The sequence below is a fragment of the Artibeus jamaicensis genome, unplaced genomic scaffold (genome assembly GCF_021234435.1).
Source record: "Artibeus jamaicensis isolate MK-2021 breed Jamaican fruit bat unplaced genomic scaffold, CSHL_Jam_final contig_700, whole genome shotgun sequence".
NCBI classification, from domain to species: domain Eukaryota; kingdom Metazoa; phylum Chordata; class Mammalia; order Chiroptera; family Phyllostomidae; genus Artibeus; species Artibeus jamaicensis.
Window position 1 is genome coordinate 3,187,706 of NW_026521930.1, and position 22,954 is coordinate 3,210,659.

At 37.9% G+C, this 22,954-nt stretch overlaps 1 pseudogene; it reads left to right on the forward strand.

Annotated features, from left to right (window-relative positions):
* Positions 1-17,395: 17,395 nt before the first annotated feature.
* Positions 17,396-17,538, forward strand: LOC119062200 (uncharacterized; annotated as a pseudogene).
* Positions 17,539-22,954: the final 5,416 nt, after the last annotated feature.

Genomic DNA, 22,954 nt, shown 5'->3' on the forward strand with positions numbered 1-22,954 from the left:
AAATAAATAAATAAATAAAATCGATATCTTTTTTTTTGTTGAGTCACTTTAAAAAGTAAACACAAATGTAGCATCTGGACCACTTATTGATTGGTCAGTCTATCTGGTACAAGTGAGATGAGTAGTGAAGTCGGCTTTTTAAAAAGAATTTATTTATCTTTAGAGTGGAAGGGAAGGAGAGAGGGAGAGAAATATCAACATATGGTTGCCAGGAACTGGCCTGCAACCCACGTATGTGCCCCAAGTGGGAAATGAACTGCGGCTGTTTGGTTTGCAGGCCTGCGCTCAATCCACTGAGCCACACCAGCCAGGGCTGAAGTCAGCTTTTGGCTGGCCTTTAGAGAGTGAGTAAAGGGATCTGATATCATTTTCAACATTAGGTGGTGTTACAGTGGGCAAGAAAAACTTGCTTTCAGGTTTTCTGAATTACAAAGGTGTCTAGCATAGCCCTTTAAGCTCCATTTTAACTGATCATTTGGCCTCTTTAAAGTATTCTTGTTGCTTTCCATAATGGTTTGTTTTTCCAAAGTTGGCTCCCCAAAATGACTGAAATTTGGTACTATCTGTTAGATGAAAATTTAGCTAAAGATGTCATTAAATTTATATTCCAGGATTTCATTTTCTAAATCAGACCCAGGTGTTGGGAACCACCCTGCCTGGTTTCAGGAGCTGTAAACCCCCCTTGGCTAAGGCTGAGTGAGCAACATTTGGACCATAAGCCACTTTGTCTCCTTAGTGGAGACATATCTCCCTGGCAGGAGCGCCACTTCTGCTCCTTTTTCCATAACTGGCCTCCAGTGCTTGGTTGGTTAGCCAATGATGGGTAAGATTCCCCAAGGTAGGAACCACCTAAGACAGGCATGATCACGTGGAGGCCCCAGGGAAGGACTTGGGGGGCTATGGAGAAAGGAGGTGATGGACACTTGCCCCTTGGCTTTGATGAAGCCTGACTCCCCTAAGTCTCTGAAAATTCCTTGGCTATCTGCCTCCTCTGCCTGGCTTAAGCCTGAAACAATGACAGAGGGTGGTGCAGCTCTGTGCTGGAAAGGGTGGGCTTCCTGGGTGATCAGGCATGAGAAAGGATATGTAAAATCCTATGAAGCCTGCTTTGCTAAGAATGCTCTTAGTTAAATGATAAAGGTCCAAGCAGGAAATTAGTTTGTTTCCCAAAGTTTTGCAGCCTTTTAGCTGATAGACCCTGACTCAGAAGAAGCCCTAATAGTTCTTTGTATGCTATCTACTGTTTGATCCTTACTGCCTGACAATGATTAATGAGCTGTACCTGTATTCCTGCACAAATTAAACCCAATAAAAGCCTGTCTAGGCAAGGGTCAGGTGCTCTCTCCTTGAGAGGGTGGCCAAGCCGCTCTAAAGCACTACCCCCCTTGAGGGAGTAGCCATGCCGACCCTTTTCCTCCACAGGACTTGGTAGTCTGTGTGAATTTGTATAATATCTCATCCATGACACTGCGGGCACTGCGAGCCAGTGTCCATGTCACCCAGGTGTGGGTAAGGTTCTTTGGTGCAGTTCCTTGAATATTCTTCCTCTCAATCTAAAGACTTAGACAAGTCATCTCTTCCTTTACACTCCTGATACGCAATAATGATCTAAGTAAAAAAAACCTGCAATAGACACTCCTGTTCATATCAGAGAGAAATACATATCAGTTGCTAGTACATAGTAATTCTGAAATTTAGCCCAGCAAATGTCAGTTCATTGATTACCATGCAGTCCTATTCCATTAGAGTTGTTCTTCAGCACTCCCATCTTCATCCTGTCAGATTTTTGTTCTACAATCTGAGTCATTCTTCTTTATATTTTCTCCCCCACTGCACAGCTTTATCGAAATATAACTAATGCATAATATCGAAATATAACTAATGCATAATATTGTGTAAGTTTAATATTTAAAATATGTTAAGATATATGTCTGTGGATTATTACTGTAATAAGGTTAGTTAACACCCATTGCCTCACATAGTTACAGTTTGTGCGTGCATGTGTGTGTGTGTGTGTGTGTGTGTGTGTGGTGAGAACTTTTAAGATTGACTCTTTTAACAACTTTAAAATATACAATATAGTATTTTTAAGTATAGTGCCATGTTGTCCACTATGGACAACCAGCCAAACTCACCTCCCTCCCTTGGTTCCTCCCTCCCCCTTGGTTTTGTCCATGTGTCCTTTATAAGTAGTTCCTGAAAACCCTTCTTCCCACTGTCCCCTTCCCACTCACCTCTGGCTATTGTTAGATTGTTCTTAATTTCAATGTCTATGATTATATTTTGTTTGCTTCTTTCTTTTGTTGATTATGTTCCAGTTAAAGGTGAGATCATATGGTATTTGTCCCTCACCACCAGATGGAACTGGACATTTAATTTAAAATGGAAAGTTTGTATCCCCTGGCCACCACCACCCATTATCTTCCCTAAACCCTCACCCCTGGCAACTACCAGTCTGATCTAGGTTTCTATGCTGTCCGATTTTTCTATTTTTAAGATTCCACACATAAATGAAATCATGTGGTACTTGCCTTTCTCTGTCTGACTAATTTCCCTTAGCATAATATTCTTAAGGATTATCTATGCTGTCACAAATGGCAGAATTCTTTGTTTGTTATGATTAAATAATATTCCATTTCATAATACGTTGTTTCCCTGTGTTAATAGTGCTTCAATGAACATGGATTATAGTTATCTCTTCAAGGTACTAATTTCATTTCCTTTGGGTATATACCCAGAAGTGGAATTGCTGGGTCATATGATAGTTCTATTTTTTAACTTTCTTATTTATTTTTAAAAATATATTTTATTGACTATGCTATTACAGTTGCCTGTTTTTCCCCTTTTATTTTCCTCTGTCCTGCACACCTCTTCCTGCCTGCATCCCCTGCCTTTAGCTCATGTCCATGGGACATGCCTATAAGTTCTTTGGCTTCTACATTTCCTGTACTATTCTTAACCTCTTCCTGTTTATTCTCTATCTACCACTTATGCTAATTATTCCATGTACCTTTTTCTCCATTCCCTCTTCCCCTTCCCTGCTGATAACCCTCCATGTGATCTCCATTTCTGTGATTATGTTCCTGATCTACCTGTCTGCTTAGTTTGTTTTTGTTTTAGGTGTGGTTGTTAGTAATTGTGAGTTTGCTGTCATTTTACTGTCGATAGTTATGATCTTCTTCTTTTTCTTAGGTAAGTCCCTTTAACATTTCATATAATAAGGGCTTGGTGATGATGATCTTCTTTAACTTGACCTTATCTGGGAGGCACTTTCTCTGCCCTTCCATTCTAAATGATACCTTTGCTGGATAGAATAATCTTGGATGTAGGTCCTTGCCTTTCATGACTTACAATACTTCTTTCCAGCCCCTTCTTGCCTGCAAGGTTTCTTTTGAGAAATCAGCTGATAATCTTATGGGAACTCCTTTGTAGGTAACTGTCTCCTTTTCTCTTGCTGTTTTTAAGATTCTCTCCTTATCTTTAATTTTGGGTAATGTAATTGTGATATGCCTTGGTGTGTGCTTCCTTAGGTCTAATTTTTTTAGGACTTTCTGAGCTTCCTGGACTCCCTGGAAGTCTATTTCCTTCACCAGATTCGGGAAGTTCTTCATTATTTTTTCAAATAAATTTTCAATTTCTTACAATTCATCATTTCCTTCTGACACCCATATGATTTGGATGTTAGAATGTTTGAAGTTGTCTTGGAGATTCCTAAGCCTCTCCTCACGTTTTTTGAATTTTTGTTTCTTCATTGTGTTCTGGTTGAATGTTTATTTCTTCCTTCTGATCCAAACTGTTGATTTTGTCCCAGTTTCCTTCACATCACTGTTGGTTCCCTGTACATTTTCCTTTATTTCACTTTTCATAGCCTTCACTTTTTCTTCTATATTGTGACCATACTCAACTAATTCTGTGAGCATCCTGATAACTGTGTATCTGTTAGGTTGGCTATCTCTTCATAACTTAGTTGTATTCTTTTCTGGAGCTTTAATGTTTTTTCATTTGGACATATTTTTCTCTCTCAGTGCAGGTATTTGCTAGGGCAGGGCAATGCATGTCTGTGCAATGTTGTGCGGTATGTGGGGGTGGAGTTTGAATGGGAACAATGCCACTTGTTAAGCTCTCTGAAGGTTTTCAGTCACTTCCTCCACTACCCACAAGCAAATTGAGTCCTTCTGGTGCTGATTATCAGGTAGGTGAGTTTGTGTACATTCTAGGATCCTGTGGGTTCCTCTGTGAACTCTTTTGTGAGACTGGAAGTTTCTCCCACTGCCTCAACCCCACAGGTTTTTTTTCAGCAAAGGTTTTGAGGCTTTATTTCTTTTAACTGGAACCCTGGGTTGAGCTGTCTGTCTTGCTCTCCAGTTGTTGCTCCTGTTTTATCTTCATGAAAATATGGGTCTACCAGGTCTGTCAGCTGCCTCCTTGCTGAACATCCCCTCTGTTCCAGCTGCCCATCTCTCCCCCTCGTACTAGGCTGGATAAATGTTTCTTCTTTAACTCCTTGATTGTCAGACTTCTGTACAGTTTGATTTTCAGGCAGTTCTGGTTACTTTTTAAAATTTGTTATTTTTGTTGTGTGAGGAGGCAAAGTATATATACCTGTGCCTCCATCTTGGCTGGCAACACTTTAACTATTTTTAAAATTAGAGCATTTGTCTTCTGGTGTCGAGTTTTGTAAGTTCTTAACATATATTGGAAATTAACCGCTTATCAGATGTAACATTGGTAAATGTGTTCTCCAAATACAGTGGGTTCCCTTTTCAATTTTGTTAATGCTTTCTTTTGCTGTGCAGAATCTTTTATGTTTGATGTACTCCTATGCATTTATTTTTTCTTTTTAATTATTATTTTTAATTAATTAGTTTTTAAATTTTAATTGTTGTTCAAGTACAGCTTTATGCCTTTTACTCTCATCCCAGACCACCCCCCCTCAGTGCTCCCCACCTCCCTCCCATTTCCACCCCCATTAGTTGTTGTCCATGTGTCCTTTATACTAGTTCCTATAAACCCTTCCCCTTTTCTCCTGAAATTCTCTCCCTTCTCCCCTCTGGTCACTTCAGCCTGTTCTCTATTTCAGGGTCTTTGGTCATATTTTTCTTGCTTATTTGTTTTGCTGTTTAGGTTCCTGTTAAAGGTGAGATCATATGGTATATTTCTTTCACTGCCTGACTTATTTTGCTTAGCATAACGCTTTCCAGTTCCATCTATGGTGTTGCAGAGGATAAAAGCTCCTTATTTCTTTTTGCTGCAAAGAATTCCATTGTTTAAATGTACCATAGTTTTTTGATCCATTCATTTGTTTATTTTTCCTTTTATTTCCCTTGCTATGAGAGATATCTGATATTGTACTATCTATGTTATTTTCTACTACTCATCAGAGAGATGCAAATTAAAACCACAATGAGATATCACCTCACACCTACTAGAATGGCTATCATCAATAAATTAACAAACAAGTTCTGCCAAGGATGGGAAAAAGGAACCCTAGTGCACTGATGGTGGGAATGCAGACTGGTGCAACCACTGTGGAAAACAGTACAGTGTTTTCTTAAAAAATTAAAAATGGAGCTGTCTTTGACCCAGAAATTCCACTTCTGGGAATACATCCTCAGAATCCCAAAACACCAATTTGAAAGACTATATGTACTCCTATGTTCATAGCAGTGTTATTTACAATAGCCAAGACCTGGAAACAGCCCAAGTGCCCATTAGCAGTGGATAACAAAGCTTTGGTACATCTACACAATAAAATACTATGTGATCATAAAAAAGAATGAACTCTTACCTTTCGAGACAACATGGATGTCTCGGGATTGTCTGGGGATTATTATGCTAACTGAAAGAAGCCAGTCAGAGAAAGACAAATACCATATGATCTCACTTATATGTGGAATGTAATGAACAAAATAAACTGATGAACAAAATAGAAACAGGTCTGAACACATAGAACAGATTGATAGTTGTCAGAGGGGAGAGGTATTGTGGGACTGGATGAAAGAAGGTGAAGGGATTAGCAAGATAATTTATATGTGTAACCTATAGACACAGACAACAGTGTGGTGATAGTCAGAGGGAAGGGGCTGGGAGCTGGGTGGAGGTGAGTAAAGGGGGAAATACGGGGACACCTGTAATAGTGCCAACAATAAAAATGAAGAAAAAAATGAATCATAAAAAATTGTTGGATAGTTTATTGCCCTTTTGAAAGGGTTTGTGCTGCACCACTTTTGATCTTTCTGATGTCTAAAAAAGGACCTTAAAATTTCAACCTGGATTTGACTCTTGCCTTGAGGTCCTTCCTTATATTGAGAATCTTTTGCTAGTAGAGATTGAACATAGGAAATGGTTTTATTTTTGAACCCAAATATCTTGCCTTACTTATAATTCCTCTAAATCCTACTTGAAAACTGAGCTGTTTATTTTCTAGTTCACTGCATATTTTTTCTGTGGGTTTGGGGTGAAGCCAGATGCCACCTTCAGTGGCCTGTTAAGAAACAACCTCAGCCAGATGACTGAGTTCTTAGGTATATTTCTTATTATACACATTAGTGAAGAGGACAGTTTTGCTACATTTCATGCTACTACAAAACTATGGTCTCCCTTCAACCAGCTTTTAATGACATTTCCATACTCTCCCATAAGCTCTTACCTACCCACAGCCTCCTTGAGGCCCTTTAAGCTTTTATTAACACTCTGCTTGATGACCTTTGGGCTTTTACTAAAAGCCTCCTCAAGGTTTTTCAAGCTTCTACTTTTCATTCAGTCATTAAGCCTATACCACTTTTTAAATGGAAATTTCCCACTGCCAGATGCAAAATTTGTGTTCTGGTAGTTTTGCTGCATAAAAAATGATCCTGGAACTTAGAGGTTTACATGAGCTATTTGAGTAAAAAGGAAAAAAGGACTCATGGACATGAACAGCAGTGTGCAGATTACTGCAGGGGCATGAGGCTACTAAACGGTAATAGAAAAAACACAGTAAAGATTACATAAAAATAAATAAATAATAAGAAAAGGTTAATAAAATAACATATATAATGAACTTCCATAAGTCAATGACAATAAAATCCAATTAAAATGAACAAAAGATTTGAATAGACAATTCTCCAAAGAAGACAAATGAATGGCCAATAAGCATATGAAAAGATACTCATCATTTCTACTCATAAGGGAAATGCAAATCAAGCCCATAATTAAACACTACCTCACACCTATGAGGATGAACACTGTTAAAAAAAAAGTAAATGCTGGTGAGGATGTGGAGAAATTGGAACTCTCTATACTGGTGGTGGAAATGTAAAATTCCGTGGCCATTATGAAAAAGCTTCCTCAACAAATTAAAAATGGAATTTCCATCCCAGTCAGGGCACATGCTTGGGTTGCTGACCAGTTCCCAGCAGGGGACTCATGAAGGGCAACCATACATTGATATTTCTCTCCTTCTCTCCTTCCCTTTCTCTCTAAAGATAAATAAATAAAATCTTAAAAAATATATTACAAGAAGAAGAAGAACCATCTGTTTCCCAGAGAAAATTAAAAAAAATGGAATTTCCAGATTATCTACCAATTCCACTACTGAACATATATCTCAAAAAATTTAAAGCATGATTTTGAAGAGATATTTGCATGCCCGTGTTTATCACAGCATTACTCACAATATTCAAGGGGTAGAAGCAATCCAAATATATATATCAATGAATGTGGTAAAGAAAATATGGAATATACATACAATGGAATATTTTCCAGCTTTAAAGAATAAGGAAATTTTGACACATGTTACATGGATAATCCTTGAGGACATTATGTTAAGTGAAATTAGCCAATCAGAAACAAACAAATCCTGGCTGATTGCACTCCTATGAAGTACCTACAGTTGTAAAAAATCATGGAGACAGAAAGCAGAAAGGTGGTTGCCAAGCACTTGGAAGAGGGGGAATAAGTGTTTAGTGGGTATAGTTACAGTTTTTCAACATGAAAAAGTGCTAGAGATCTGTTGCACAACAATATAAAATGTATGCTTAAGAAAGGTTAAGATGGTAAATTTAATGTTATACTTTTGCCATAATAAAAAACTGAGCTATTTAAATTTCCTCATGATCTTTGAGTCAAGAATTCAGGCAGTGCCCAGCTGGGGATTCTCATAAAATTGCAGTCAGATGTTGGGAGTTACTATAGTGATTTAAGGGCTTAACTGGGCTGGCTGTACAAGATCACTTATTTGCATGGCTGGCAGGTGATGCTGGCTGTTGGAAACTCAGCCAGGATGATTGATTAGAGAATATGCTCAATGGCCTCCTCATGTGGCATGACATTCTTCACAGTATGGTGGCCTCTGGCCAATGAAACTTCTTAAATGGTGGCTGCAGATTTCAGTGTAAGTGTTGCAGGACACAAGATGAAAATTAGACTCTTTCTCATAGGGAGCTTCAGCAGTCACATAGCATTACAACTGCCACAGACTTTGGGTTATACATGAGTTATAAGCCTGCCCATAATCAAGAAGAGGGGATAAAGACCCCACTTATCAATGGAAAGATTGTCCAAGAACATAAATATATGTGATATAAATATATAATTTGTGGAAAAGTCTTAAAACAGATATAATACTTAAGCTTTAAACACACAGCTCATGATAACTATACTCCAAATACAAGATAGAGTATTTCTCTAAAAATTGAGAGACAGTGAGCTGTGCAGAAGATAATTCTCAGCTGAAGGGCCTGAACCAGTCTCTGTAGATATCCCAAAGAGTAGGCAGGACTGACAAACTTTTTTCTACAAAGGTCCAGATTGTAAATATTTTACGTTTTGTAGTCCATATGGTCTCTGTCACAACTCAGCTTTGCTGTTATAGTATAAGAGCAGCTGTAGATAATACATTAAAGATGAGCATTGCTGAGTTTCAATAAAACTTTGTTTATGAAAACAGTCAGTGAGCAAAATTTGGCCAACAGGCCATAATTTACTAACCCCTGGACTAGATTGTGGTTTGTCACTGGGCTCCAGAGTAGCCATGGAGAAGGCAGCACTCAGTGGTACAAACCTAAAAGTGATGCTGATGTTGACAAGTCTGGCCTTAGGTAAGAACGCTTTCCCTGCTGACTTCTGATGGTGGCTAATTGAGGGTTTGAAGCTATCCTGGATTTCCTTTATAATCAAAGTACCAACTGGGACAGTTTCCATAAAATTCCATTTGCATAAAAATAAAATACCTTTTGAAACATTTAAAGATCTGGCAACATAGATCCCTGTTGAGGCACTGTGATTTTCAGTCTTGTTTGGTGGACAGTAGAATCATGCCATTGTGTAAATGCCCCATAGTTGTTTTATCCATTCATCTACTGATGGACACTTGGACTGCTTCCATATCTTGGTAATTGTAAATAAGCTTGCAGTGAAATAGGGGAGCTTATGTTCTTTCAAATTAGCATTTTGGGTTCTTTCAGATATATTCCCAGATGTAGAATCACAGGGTTAAAAGGCATATCCATTTTTAGTTTTTTGAGTATTCCACTCTGCTTTCCACAGTGGCTGTACCAATCTGAATTCCCACCAATAATGCAGAAAGGGTAGCCCTTTCTCACATCTTCACCAGCACTTGTTTGTTGATTTATTGATGAGAGTCATTCTGACAGATATGAGATGCTATCTCATTGTGGTTTTAATTTGCATTTCTTTGATAATTAGTGACATTGAACAGCTTTTCATATGTCTATTGACCATCTGTATGTCCTCTTTGGAGAAGTGTATATTCAGGTCCTTTGCCCATTTTTAATTGGGTTGTTTGGGTTTTTTTTGGTGTTGAGTTTTGTAAGTAATTTATAAATTATGAATATTAATCCCTTATCATATGTATCAGCAAATAAGTTCTCCCACTCTGTGAGTTGTGTTTTTATTTTGTTGATGATTTCCTTTACTGTGCAAAAACTTTTTAGTTTGATGTAGTTCCATTTGTTTATTATTTTTCTTTTGATTCCCTTTCTTGTAGAGATATATCCAATAAAAAATCTCTATGGGCAATGTCCAAAATTTTTCTGCTTGTGTTTTCTTCTAGGATTTTTATAGTTTTTCATGTAACATTTAAGTCTTTGATACATTTTGAATATATTCTTGTGTGTGTGTGCAAAGGTTGTGTGCAAAAGATATGTGCATTTTTTCTGCACATATCTTTCCAGTTTTCCCAATACCATTATTGAATAAACTATATTTAGTCCATTGTGTGTGCTTGCTTCCTATGTCAAACATTAATTGACTATAAAAAAGTGGGTTTATTTCTATGGTATTCCATTGATCCATGTGTATGTTTTTATGCCAGTACCAGGTATTTTGATTACCATGGCCTGGTAGTATAGTTTAATATTAGGTAGCATGATTCTTCCAACTTCATACTTCCTTCTCAGGATTGCTGTTGCTATTGGGGCCTTTTGTGCTTCCATATCAGTTTTTGAAATATTTGTTCTAGTTCTGGAAAACAGACCATTGGAATCTTGATAGGACTTCTGCTGAGTCTATAGCTTGCTTTTGGTAGTATGGACATTCTAATGATTTTAATTCTTTCTATTCATGAACACGGTATGTGCTTCCATTTATTTGTATCTTCTTCAATTTCCTTCTTCATTGTCTTAAAATTTTCTGAGTACAGGAGTTTTACATTCTTGGTTAGGGTTATTTCTAGGTATTTTATTCTTTTTGGAGCAATTGTGAGTGGGATTGTTTTCTGAATTTCCCTTTCTGTTAGTTCGCTATTGGAATATAAAAATGCAACTGATTTCTGGATATTAATTTTGTATCCTGCCACTTTGCTTATTCATTTATCAGCTCTAGTAGTTTCTTGGTGGAATCTTTGGGGTCTATGTACAGCATATTTTGGAATAAGTACATATTTATTTGAAATAAATTCTGAACAACATCTTAATAGCTAAAAGAGGATATTTTTCCTTTTTCCCCACATTTTTTATTGTTGTTCAAGTACAGTTGTCTCCATTTTCCCCCCACAACTCTCCTCCAGTCCAGCCATACCCACTTCCCACCCTTGATCCTACCCCCCTTTTGGTTTTGTCCATGTGTCTTTTATACATGTCCCTCCCCTTCCTTCCCCTATTATCCTTTTTCCCTTCCCCTCTGGTTACTGCCAGTTTGTTCTTAATTTCAATGTCTCTGATTATATTTTGCTTGTTTATTTGTTTTGTTCATTAGGTTCCACTTATAGGTGAGATCATATGACATTTGTCTGTCACCACCTGGCTTATTTCACTTAGCATAATGCTTTCCAGATCCATCCATTTTGTTGCAAAGGGTAGGAGCTCCTTCTTTCTTTCTGCTGCATAGAATTTCATTTGGTAAGTGTACCACGGTTTTTTGATTCATTCATTTACTGATGAGCACTTAAGTTGCCTCCAGCACTTGGCTATTGTGAATTGTGCTACTATGAACATTGAGGTGCATAGATTCTTTTGAATTGGTATTTCTCTATGTACAGTATTATGTCATCTGCAAATAAAGAGAGTTTTACTCCTTCCTTTCCAATTTGGATGCATTTTATTTCTTCTTCTTGTCTGATTGCTATGTCTAGGACTTCCAGTACTATCTTGAATAAGAGAAGTGAAAGTGGGCATCCCTGTCTTGTTCTCAAGTACATTTGTTCTATGACATATTTACACATTGGAATACTAAGCAGCAGAAAGAAAAGAGCTCCTACCCTTTGCAACAGGATGGATGGAAGTGGAGAGCATTATGCTAAATGAAATAAGCCAGGCAGTGAAAGACAAATACCATATGATCTCACCTTTAACAGGAACCTAAGCACCAAAACAAACAACAAACAAACAAACAAACAAACAAACAATAACCAAAGACCCTGAGATAGAGAACAGGCTGACAATGACCAGAAGGCAGAAGAGAGGAAATTTTAGGGGAATGGGGGAAGGGTTTACAGGAATAAGCATAAAGGACACATGGACAAAAACTGTGGGGGTGGGGTGGAAATGGGAGGGAGGTGGGGGGTGCTGGGGGGTGGGCTGGGATGGGAGTAAAAGACAGAAACCTGTACTTAAAGAATAATTTATAGACTTCCGCCAAGATGTAGGTGTAGGTGGAAGCACTGCACTGTCTCGCACAACCAAGTTTAAAAACAACAAAGTTTTAGCAACAAAAATGCAGCCAACCTACAGAAAATTGAACTACACAGATGTCTGACAACAACGAACCCTTCAGCCAAACCGGTAAGAGGGGCAGAACTAGCAGCAGAGTGGGGTCAGGCAGGAAAGATCCATCGGACCAACCTGGGCATGAAACCCAGGTGCACCAGCAGCCATGGGTGGATCCCAGGTGTGGAGAAGCGAGCAGACCCACTGAGGGCATAAGGCAGTGGACCCAGTGAGGGCCGATCGTGGTCACACATTCATGTGAAGATAAACCGCGGTGACGGAGCTAGCAGTGAGATGGTCCATGCAGGCCCCAGGAAGCAGCAGAGGGAACCGCTATTGTCCCTCTCTGACCACGCCCCCACATAAGCGTCACAAACCAGTGACCTGGGTGGCCCCACCCTGGTGAACAACTAAGGCTCAGCTCCTCATACCTAACAGGCACGAACAGATCAAAATATGGCTCAAGAACAACTCAGAGCCCCAGAGCAGATAAATCTAAGTGATGAAGAAATAGCCAGACTTTCAGATGCACAGTTCGAAACACCGGTCATCAGGATGCTCACAGAACTGGTTGATTTTAATCACAAATTAGAGGAACATATGAAGGCTAAACTAATTGAAATGAAGGGAAATACACAGGAAACCAATAGTAATGGAAACGAAACTGGGACTCAAATCAAAGGAGTGGACCAGAAGGAAGAAAAAATGACCAAACAGAAAAGGATAAAGAAACAAGAATTCAAAAAAAATGAGGAGAGGCTTAGGAGCCTTCAGGACATCTTTAAACGTTCCAACATCCGAATTATAGGGGTACCAGAAGGGGAAGAGGAATGGAGAACTTCCTCGATCTGGCAAAGGAAATAGACTTCCAGGAAGTCCAGGAAGCTCAGAGAGTCCCAAAGAAGTTGGACCCAAGGAGGAACATACCAAGGCACATCATCATTATATTAGCCAAGATTAAAATGAAGGAGAGAATCCTAGAAGCAGCAAGAGATAAGGGGACTGTCATCTACAAAGGAGTTCTCATTAGACTGTCAGTGGATTTCTCAAAAGAAACCTTACAGGCAAGAAGGGGCTGGAAAGGAGTATTCCAAGTCATGAAACCCAAAGACCTACATCCAAGATTGATCTATCCAGCAAAACTTTCATTTAGAATGGAAGGGCAGATAAAGTGCTTCTCAGATAAGATCAAATTCAAGGAGTTCATCATCACCAAGCCCTCATTATATGAAATGTTAAAGGGACTTATCAAAGAAAAAGAAGATAAAAAATATGAACAGTGAAAGGACAGCAAACTCACAGTTATCAACAACCACACCTAAAACAAAAGCAAACTAATAGGACAGCTAGATCAGGAGCAGAACCATAGAAATGGAAATCACATGGAGGGTTAGCAACAGGGGAGTGGGAGGAGGAGAAAGAGGGAGAAGGTACAGAAAAATAAGTAGCATAGATGGTAGGTAGAAAATAGATAGGGGGGAGGACAAGAATAGTATGGGAAATATAGAATCTAAAGAACTTGAGACAGGTGGTCATAAACTAAAGGGGGAAATGGTGGGGGAGGGGTTGTGCACGGTGGAGGGGAATGAAGAGGGGAATAGAACAACTGTAATGGCATAAGTAATAAAATATATTTAAAAAAAGAATTAAAAATATTTTATTTATTTATTTTTAGATAGAGGGGAAGGGAAGGAGAAAGAGTGGGAGAGAAACATCAATGTGTTGTTGCCTCTCATGTGTCCCCTACTGGGGACCTGGCCTGCAACCCAGGCATGTGCCCTGACTTGGAATTCAACCAGCAACCCTTTGCTTCACAGGCCCGTTCTCAGTCCACTGAGCTACACCAGCCAGGGCTCTAAACAACAATTAAAATAAAAATATAAGTATATATTTTTTATTATACTATTACAGTATTTCCAATTTCTCCTCTTTATCTCTCCACCCTGCATCCCCAGCTCTTTAGCATTCCCCACCTTAGTTCATGCCCATGGATTGTACATGTAAGTTATTTGACTTCTGTGTTTCCTATACTATTCTTAACTTCTCCTCATGTATTTTATGCCAGCAGTTATGCTCCTTATTTCCTGTACTTCCCTGCACCATTATTCTCCTCTCCCTCCCCACTGAAAACCCTCCACATGATGTCCATTTCTTTGATTCTGTTCCTGTTCTAGTTTGCTTAGTTTTTAGTTTTGTTGTTGTTATTGTTTTTAGGTTCAGTTGTTAATAGTCGTAAGTTGGTTGTCATTTTACTAGTTCATAGATTTTGATCTTCTTCAATTTCCTAGATATGTCCCTTTGACATTTTATATATTAAGATGGTGAACTTTAACTTGACCTTATCTGGGAAACAGTTTATCTGCCCTTCCATTTTATTTTATTTTTATTTATTTATCTTTAGAGGGGAAGGAAAGGAGAGAGAGAGAGAAATATCATCGTATGGTTGCCTCTCGTGCGTCCCCTGCTGAGAACTGGCCTGCAACCCAGGCATGTACCCTGACTGGGAATCGAACCACAATCCTTTGGTTTGCAGGCCCATGCTCAATACACTGAGCTATGCCAGCTGGGGCTGCCCTTCCATTTTAAATGATAGCTTTGCTGGATAGAATAATCTTAGATATAGGTCCTTGCCTTTCATAACTTCAAATACTTCTTTCCAGCTCCTTCTTGCCTGTAAGTGTTCTTTTGAGAAATCATCTGACAGTGTTATGGGAACTCTTTAGTAGGTAACTGTCTCCTTTCCTCTTGCTACTTTTAAGATTCTTTATCCTCAATCTTGGGTAACTTGATAATGTGCCTTGGTGTATTCCTTTTTGGGTCCAACTTCTTTGGGACTCTGAGCTTTCTGGACTTTCTGGAAGTCTATTTCCTTCATCAGGTTGGGGAAGTTTTTCTTCATTATTTGTTCAAATAAGTTTTCAATTTTTTGCTCTTGTTCTTCTTCTGGCATCCCTATAATTCAAATATTGGAATGTTAAAGTTGTCCCAGAAGTTCCTAAGTGTCTCTTCATTTTTTTGAATTCTTATTTCCTTCTTTTCTTCTGGATGGATGTTTATTTATTTCTTTTGTTCCAACTCATTGCTTTGAGTCCTGGTTTCCTTCCTGTCATTGTTGGTTCCCTGAATATTTTTGCTTTTTTTTTTCACTTTGGGTAGTCTTCATTTGTTCTTTCATTTTTTTGACCAAGCTCAATAAGTTCTGTGAATATCTTGATTACCAATGTTTTGAATTTATTGGCTATCTGCTCATTGATTAGCTCTTTCTCTGGATTTTTACTCTGTTCTTTCATTTGGGCCATATTTATTTGTCTTGGTGCACTGTTACATTGTAAGGCAGCAGAGTTTTAGGTATTTTCCATGTGGGGCAAACCTCTTTGTGTCATTGTGTGCTCTCTGTGGTGCAGAGAACGATGCAGCTCGCTTGCTGGTCTCTAGCCCCACTTCCCAACAAATTATTTTGTGAGACTGGCAGTTTCTCCCACCATGATAAATCCTGCTGTAGTTCACAGTCAGCTCTGAGTCTCAGTTTCCTTCTGAGCCATCCCTGCCAATGCAGCCTCCCACCTCACTGAGGGTCCTTTCAGCCAGTTCTGCCCATGTGGTCCACTGTCTTCCATCGAGTTCTCTCAGCCAGCACCTGCTTCAGCACTTGGTCTGATCTGACCCCTCACTAGGGGTCCTTTCAGCCAGCACCCCACCCTGGCCCCTGTCCTGTGCGGTCTGCTGTCTTGCCCTGGGTTCTCTCCATTTGCCCATCTTACCTGTCTGGTTGACTGTTTCTTTAATTCTTTGGTTGTTGGAGTTCCACGCAGTTCGATTTTCTGGCAGTTCTGGTTGTTTATTGATTTTAGATCGGTAGTTATCCTCCTTTTGGTTTTTCAAGAAAACAAAGGGTTTCTGCCTATACCTCCATCTTGGCCAGAACTATTTTTGGAAGTTTGTATGTCCTAGGAATTTATTCATTTTATCCAGGTTGTCCAGATTATTGGCATATAATTGTTCATAATAATTTCTTGCAGTCCTTTGTATTCCTTTGATATCAGTTGTTATTTCTCCTCTTTCATTTCTCATTTTATTTATTTTGGTCTTTTCTCTTTTTTTCTTGATAAGACAGGTTGAAGTTTTGTCAATCTTTTTATCTTTTTAAAGAATCTACTCTTGGAATCATTGATCTTTCGTATTTTTTTAAAACTCTACCTTGTTTATTTGTGTTCTAATCTTTAGTACTTCCTTCCTCCTACTTACTTTGGACTTTGTTGTTTCTTTTCCTTTTCAAGTTTCTTTAAGTGTGAAATTAGATTGTTTATTTGAGGTGGGGTTTTGTTTTTTTTTTTTTTTAGATAGGCTTATAATGCTATGAGTTTCCCTCTTAGGTTGCTTTCCCAGTGTCCCACAGATTTTGGATTGCTATGTCCTTATTTTCATTTGTTTCAAGTTATCCTTTGATTTCTTCCTTGATCTCATTGTTGACACATTTATTGTTTTTTTAATTTAGCTTCCATGTGTTTGTACATTTTTCAGTATTCTTGTGATTGATTTCTAGTTTCATCGCATTGTGGTGTCAGAGAAGATGCATGTAATGATTTCAATCTTGTTAAATTTATTGAAACTTGTTTTGTGTCTTAACATGTGTTCTCTCCTAGAAAACATCCCATGTGCACTTGAAAGGTATGTATGTATATTCTGCTGCTTTGGGGTGAAATGATCTGCAGATATCAATTAAACCCATTTGATCTAGTGTGTTGTTTAAGGCTGCTTTCTCCTTGTTGATTTTATGCCTGCTAGATCTATCCATTGAAGTCAATGGGTGTTAAAATCCCAACTATGACTGTATTTCTGTCAATCTCTCTTTTTATATCTATCAAGATTTGCTTTACATATTTAGGTGCTCCTGTGTTGGGTGTGTAAATTTTTACTAGAATTATATACGCTCTCTCTTTTTTTTAGAATTATATACTCTTGTTGGATTATTTCCTTTATCATTATGTAGTGTCCTTCTTTGTATCTTACTATAGCATTGGTTTTCAAGTCTATTTGGTCAGCTATAAGCACTGCTACCCCAAGTTCTTGTTTTCCATTTGCATGAAATAATTTTGTAACCCTTTACTTTTAGTCTGTGCATATCTTTTGACCTGAGAAGTGTCTCCTTGATGCAGCATATATATGGGTTCCTGATTTCTTATCCACTCAGCTACCCTGCATCTTTTTATTAGAACATTTAAGCCATTTACATTTAAAGTGATTATTGAAGCCTCCTGGTGCTTACCACAGGCTGTGTTCTTACACTGCCTGTACAGAAAGAGGAGGTAGAGTAAACCCACCCCATATACACCTCAGCTGAGAGCCTTTGTATTCACAGATCCTGGTCTGTATTATGAATAGGGGGACATAGAGTAAATAAACAAAATAAAGTGATTATTCATAGATATGTACATAGAGCATTTTATTATTTATTTATAATTTATTTATTTTAATTGTTGTTCAAGTACAGTTTTCTGTCTTACTTCCATCGCAGCCCACCTCCCCCAGCACCTACCCCCTCTCATTTCCACCCCCTTAGTTTTTGTCCATGTGTCCTTTATACTAGTTCCTGTAAACCCTTCCCCTTTTTCCATGAAATTCCCTCCCTTCTCCCCTCTGGTCAGTGTCAGCCTGTTCTTTATTTCAGTGTATTTGGTTATCTTTTGTTTGCTTGTTTGTTTTGTTGTTTAGGTTCCTGTTAAAGGTGAGATTATATGGTATTTGTCTTTCAACACCTGGCCTATTTCACTCAGCATAATGCTTTCCAGTTCCATCCATGCTGTTGCAAAGGGTAGGAGCGCCTTCTTTCCTTCTGTTGCATAGAATTCCATTGTATAAATGTACCATTGTTTTTGGATCCCTTCATTTACTGATAGGCACCTGGGTTGCATCCAACTTTTGGCTATTGTAAATAGTGCTGCTATGAACATTGGGGTTCATAGGTTTTCTTCTGTAGGTGTTTCAGGGTTCTTAGGATATACTCCTAGCAGTGAAATTGCTGGGTAAAAAGGCATATTTATTTTTAGTTTTCTGAGAGAATTCCATACTCTTTTCCATAGTGGTTGTACCAGTCTGCAATCCCACCAACAGTGAACTAGGGTCCCATTTTCTTCAGAACCTCCCCAACACTTGTTGTTTGTTGCTTTGTTTATGATGGCCATTCTGGCCAGTGTGAAGTGGTGTCTCATTTTGGTTTTAATTTGCATCTCTCTGATAGCTAGTGATATTGAGCATCTTTTCATGTGTCTCTGGATCCTCTGTATGTTCTCCGTAGAGAAATGCTTGTTCAAGTTCTTTGCCCACTTTTTACTGGATTGCTTGTCTTCTTAGAGTGGAGTTGTGTAAGTTCTTTGTATATTTTGGAGATTAAACTATTTTCTGAGGTATCATTGGCAACTATGTTTTCCCATACAGTTGGTTCTCTTTTTATTTTAATGCTGTTTTCTTTATCTGTGCAGAAGCTTTTAATTTTGATGAGATCCCATTTGTTTACTCTTTTCTTTATGTCCCTTGCTCCAGGGGACATATCAGTAAAAATGTTGCTGTGTGAAATATCTGATATTTTCCTGCCAATGTTCTCCTCTAGAACTTTAATGGTGTCACAGCTTATATTTAAGTGTCATATCCACCTTGAATTTATTTTGGTGTATGGTGTAAGTTTGTGCTCAAGTTTTTTTTTCTTTTTTTTTTTTGCAAGTATCTGTCCAGTTCTGCCAACACCATTTGTTGAAGAGGCTATCTTTACTCCATTTTACGTTGCTGCATCCTTTGTTGAATATTAATTGACCATAGGGTTTATTACTGGGATCTTTGTTCTTTTCCATTGGTGTATGTGCCCATTTTTATGCCAGTACCAGGCTATTTTGATTACAGTGGCCTTGTAATAGAGTTTGATATCAGGTATTGTGATCCCTCCTACTTTGTCCTTCTTTCTCAAAATTGCAGCTGCTATTTGGGGTCATTTATGATTCCATATAAATTTTTGCAGTGTTTGTTCTATGTCTGTGAAATATGCCATTGGTATTTTAATAGGTATTGCATTTAACCTGTAAATTGCTTTGGGTAGTATGGACACTTTGATGATATTAATTCTTCCAATCCATGAACATGGTATATGTTTCCATTTGTTTGTGTCTTCCTTGATTTCTTTCTTCAGTGTTGTGTAGTTTTCTGTATACAGATCTTTTAACTCCTTGGTTAGGATTATTCCTAGGGTTTTTTTTTGTTTTTTTGTTTTTTTGCTATATTGAGTGAGATTTTTTTCTTGACTTCTGCTTCTTCTGATTCATTGTTGGCATACAAAAATACCTTTGATTTCTGGATATTGACTTTGTGTACTGCTGTTTTTCCAAATTCATTTATTATGTTCAGCAGTTTTTAGTGTAGAGTCTGTAGAATTTTCCATGTACACTATCATGTCATCTGCAAACAGTGACAGTTTTTTTTTCACTCCTTTCTGATTTAAATGCCATTTATTTTCTTTTCTTGTCTGATTGCTCTGACTAAAACTTCCAATACTATATGGAATAGAAGTGGTGAAAGTAGACAACCTTGTCTTTTTACTGACCTTAGTGGAAAAGCTTTTAGTTTTTGCCAGTTGAGTATGATGTTGGCTGTAGGTCTCTCATATATGGCCTTTATTATATTGAGGAATGCTCCCTCTATTCCCACTTTGCTGACTGTTTTCTTCATAAATGGGTGCTGTACCTTATCAAATGCTTTTTCCTCATCTATTAATATGATCATGTGATATTTGTCTTTGCTTTTGTTTATGTGATGTATTACATTTACTGATTTGCAAATATTGAACCATGCTTGCATCCCTAGGATGAATCCCACTTGGTCATGGTGTATGATCTTTCTGATGTATTGTTGGATGTGGTTTGGCAATATTTTGTTGAGGATTTTAGCGTCTATATTCATCAGTGATATTGGCCTGAAGTTTTCTTTCTTTATTGTGTCTTTATGTGGTTTAGGGATTAGGATGATGCTGGGTTCATAAAAAGAGTTTGGGATTCTATCATCATTTTGAGTTTTTTGTAATAGTCTGTAAAGAATAGGGGTTAGCTCTTCCTTAAATGCTTTGTTGCATTCTCCTGTGAAGCCATCTGGTCCAGGGCTTTTATGTGTCAGGAGATTTTTGATCACTACTTCAATTTCATCTGCTATTATTGGTCTGTTCAGGTTTTCAGCTTCTTTATTCAGTTTTGCAAGATTATATATTTCTAGAAATTTGTCCCTTTCACCTAAGTTTTCAATTTTTTGGCATACAGTTCTTCATAGTAATCTCTTCCAATCCTTTGTATTTCTGTGGTGTCAGTTGTAATCTCTCTTGTTTCATTTCTGATTGTATTTATTTGGCTCCTCTCTCTTTTTCTTGATGAGCCTGCTTAAAGGCTTGTCTATTTTGTTTATGTTTTCAAAGGACCAGCTCCTGGATTCATTGATTTTTAGAATTGTGCTTTTTGTCTCTATGTCATTTAATTCTTCTGTGATGTAGGTTATTTCCTTCCTTCTACTTGCTCTGGGTTGTCTTTGTTGTTATTCCCCGAGTTCTTTAGGTGTAGGGTTAGTTTGTTGGTTTGAAATTTTTCTATCTTTTTAAGTAGGTCTGTGTTGCTATGAAGTTCCTTCTCAGGACTACTTTGCTGTGTCCCATAAGTTTTGGGTTGTTGTGAGTTCATTTTTGTTTGTTTCCAGAAACTTTTTTATTTCTCCACTGATTTCATTCTTGACCCATTTTTTGTTTAATTGCATGCTATTCAATCTCCATTATTTTGAGTGTTTTGGGTTTTTTACTTTGGGGTTGGTTTCCAGTTTCAGTCCCTTGTGGTTGGAGAAAATGCTTGGTATGATTTCAATTTTCTTGAATTTGCCGAAGCTCGTTTTGTTTTCTATCATGTTGTCTATCTTCGAAAGTGTTCCATGTGCATTTGAAAAAAACGTGTATTTAGCTTCTTTGGGATGAAGGGCTCTCTATATATTAGTTAAGTCTATTTCATCTAGGGGATTATTCAAAGCCACAATATCTTTGTTGATATTTTGTTTGGAAGATCTGTCCATTTTTGACAGTGGTGTGTTGAAATCTTCTACTATAATTGTGTTGCTGTCAATATTTCTCTTGAGGTCCTCTAAGATTTTCTTTATATATTTGGGTGATTCTATATTGGGTGCATACATATTTACAATTTTTGTGTCTTCTTGGTAGATTCTTCCTTTGAGTAATATGAAGTGACCTTTTAGGTTAGTCTCTATGGTCCTTTTTTGAAGTGTATTTTGTCTGATAGTAGTATTGCTAACCCGGCTTTCTTTTCCTGTTTGTTTTCTTGGAAAATTTGCTTATAGCCCTTCATGTTTAGTCTGTGATGGTCTTTTGTCCTGAGGCGGGTGTCTTGTAGGCAGCATATGTGTGGGTCATGGTTTCTTATTCATTCAGCTATTCTATTTCTTTATTGGAGCATTTAATTTGTTTATGTCTAAGATAATTACTGATAGGTACTTATTCATTGTCATTTTCTTGTACCTATATTTCTATCTCTATCACTGTTTTCCTTCCTTTCCTTAAAGCAGGTTTTTTAGTGTTTCTTGCAGAGTTGGTTTGGTGGAGGTGTATTTTTTAGATTTCTTTTGTCTTGGAAGCTCTTTATTTGGCCTTCTATCTTGATTGAGAGCCTTGTTGGGTAAAGTGGCCTGGCTTGCAGTCCTCTGGTTCTCATTACTTGTAATATTTCTTGCCATTCTCTTTTGGCTTGGAGCATTTCCATGAGAAGTCAGCATCTAACCTTATTGGGGTTCCCTTGTATGTTACTTCCTGTTTCTCCCTTTTTGCCTTTAACATTCTCTGTTTCTCTTGGAATTTTGCCATTTTAATTATGATGTGTTTTGAAGTGGGCCTTTTTGGGTTCCTCTTGATTGGGACTCTCTGTGTTTCCTGGCTTTGTGTGACTTTTTCTCTCATCAAATTTGGAAAATTTTCTATCATTACTTTCTTACACAGTTTGTCTATCCCTTGTTCTTCTCTTTCTAATATCCCTTTTATATGGATATTATTATGTTTAATATTGCCCTGCCTTTCTTTTATTCCCTCTTCATTCTTTCTGAGCCTCTTTTTCTTATCTTGCTTCTTCTGAGTATTTTTTTCTACTTGTCCTGCAAGTCACTGATCTGATCTTCTGCTTCACTGATCCTGCTTTGGATTTCTTCCACTGTGTTCTTCAGTTCAGAAATTGTATTCTTCATTTCCTCTTGGCCCTTGCTGATAGTTTCTATTTCCTTTTTCATGTTGATATATTTTGCAGTGAGTTCATTGTAGTTCCCCTGTAGTTTCTGGTAGTTCATTGTGAGCTCATTGAACTTCCTGATAACCAGTGCTTTGAATTCAGTATCTGATAGCTGACTTGCCTCTATTTCATCTAGTATTCTTTTTGAGGCTTCCTCCTTTTATTTCATTGGGGGATTGTTTCTTTGTCTTCCCATTGTTTGTGAGACCCTTCTTGTTATCTTCAGCTTCTTAAATTGATTTGTTCTGGCTTTAGGGTTTTATGGTGTGAACTTCTGTGATATAATACATGTGAGATTCAGTGGTGTAGTCTCCTTGATCTTCCAAGCTCACTGATCTTTGTCTGTCCTTTAAGTTGGCTCTGTGTTTGTTTGGGATTTGACTGTTTACAGGTATTTCTTTGGTGGGTCCTTCCCACCAGCTGTTTAATGGTTGGTCCCTGTGTTCACCACCTGTTATGATTTGTTGTGCTTGTGAGGGCAGGTTGTGTTGAAGCTAGTTCTTTCAT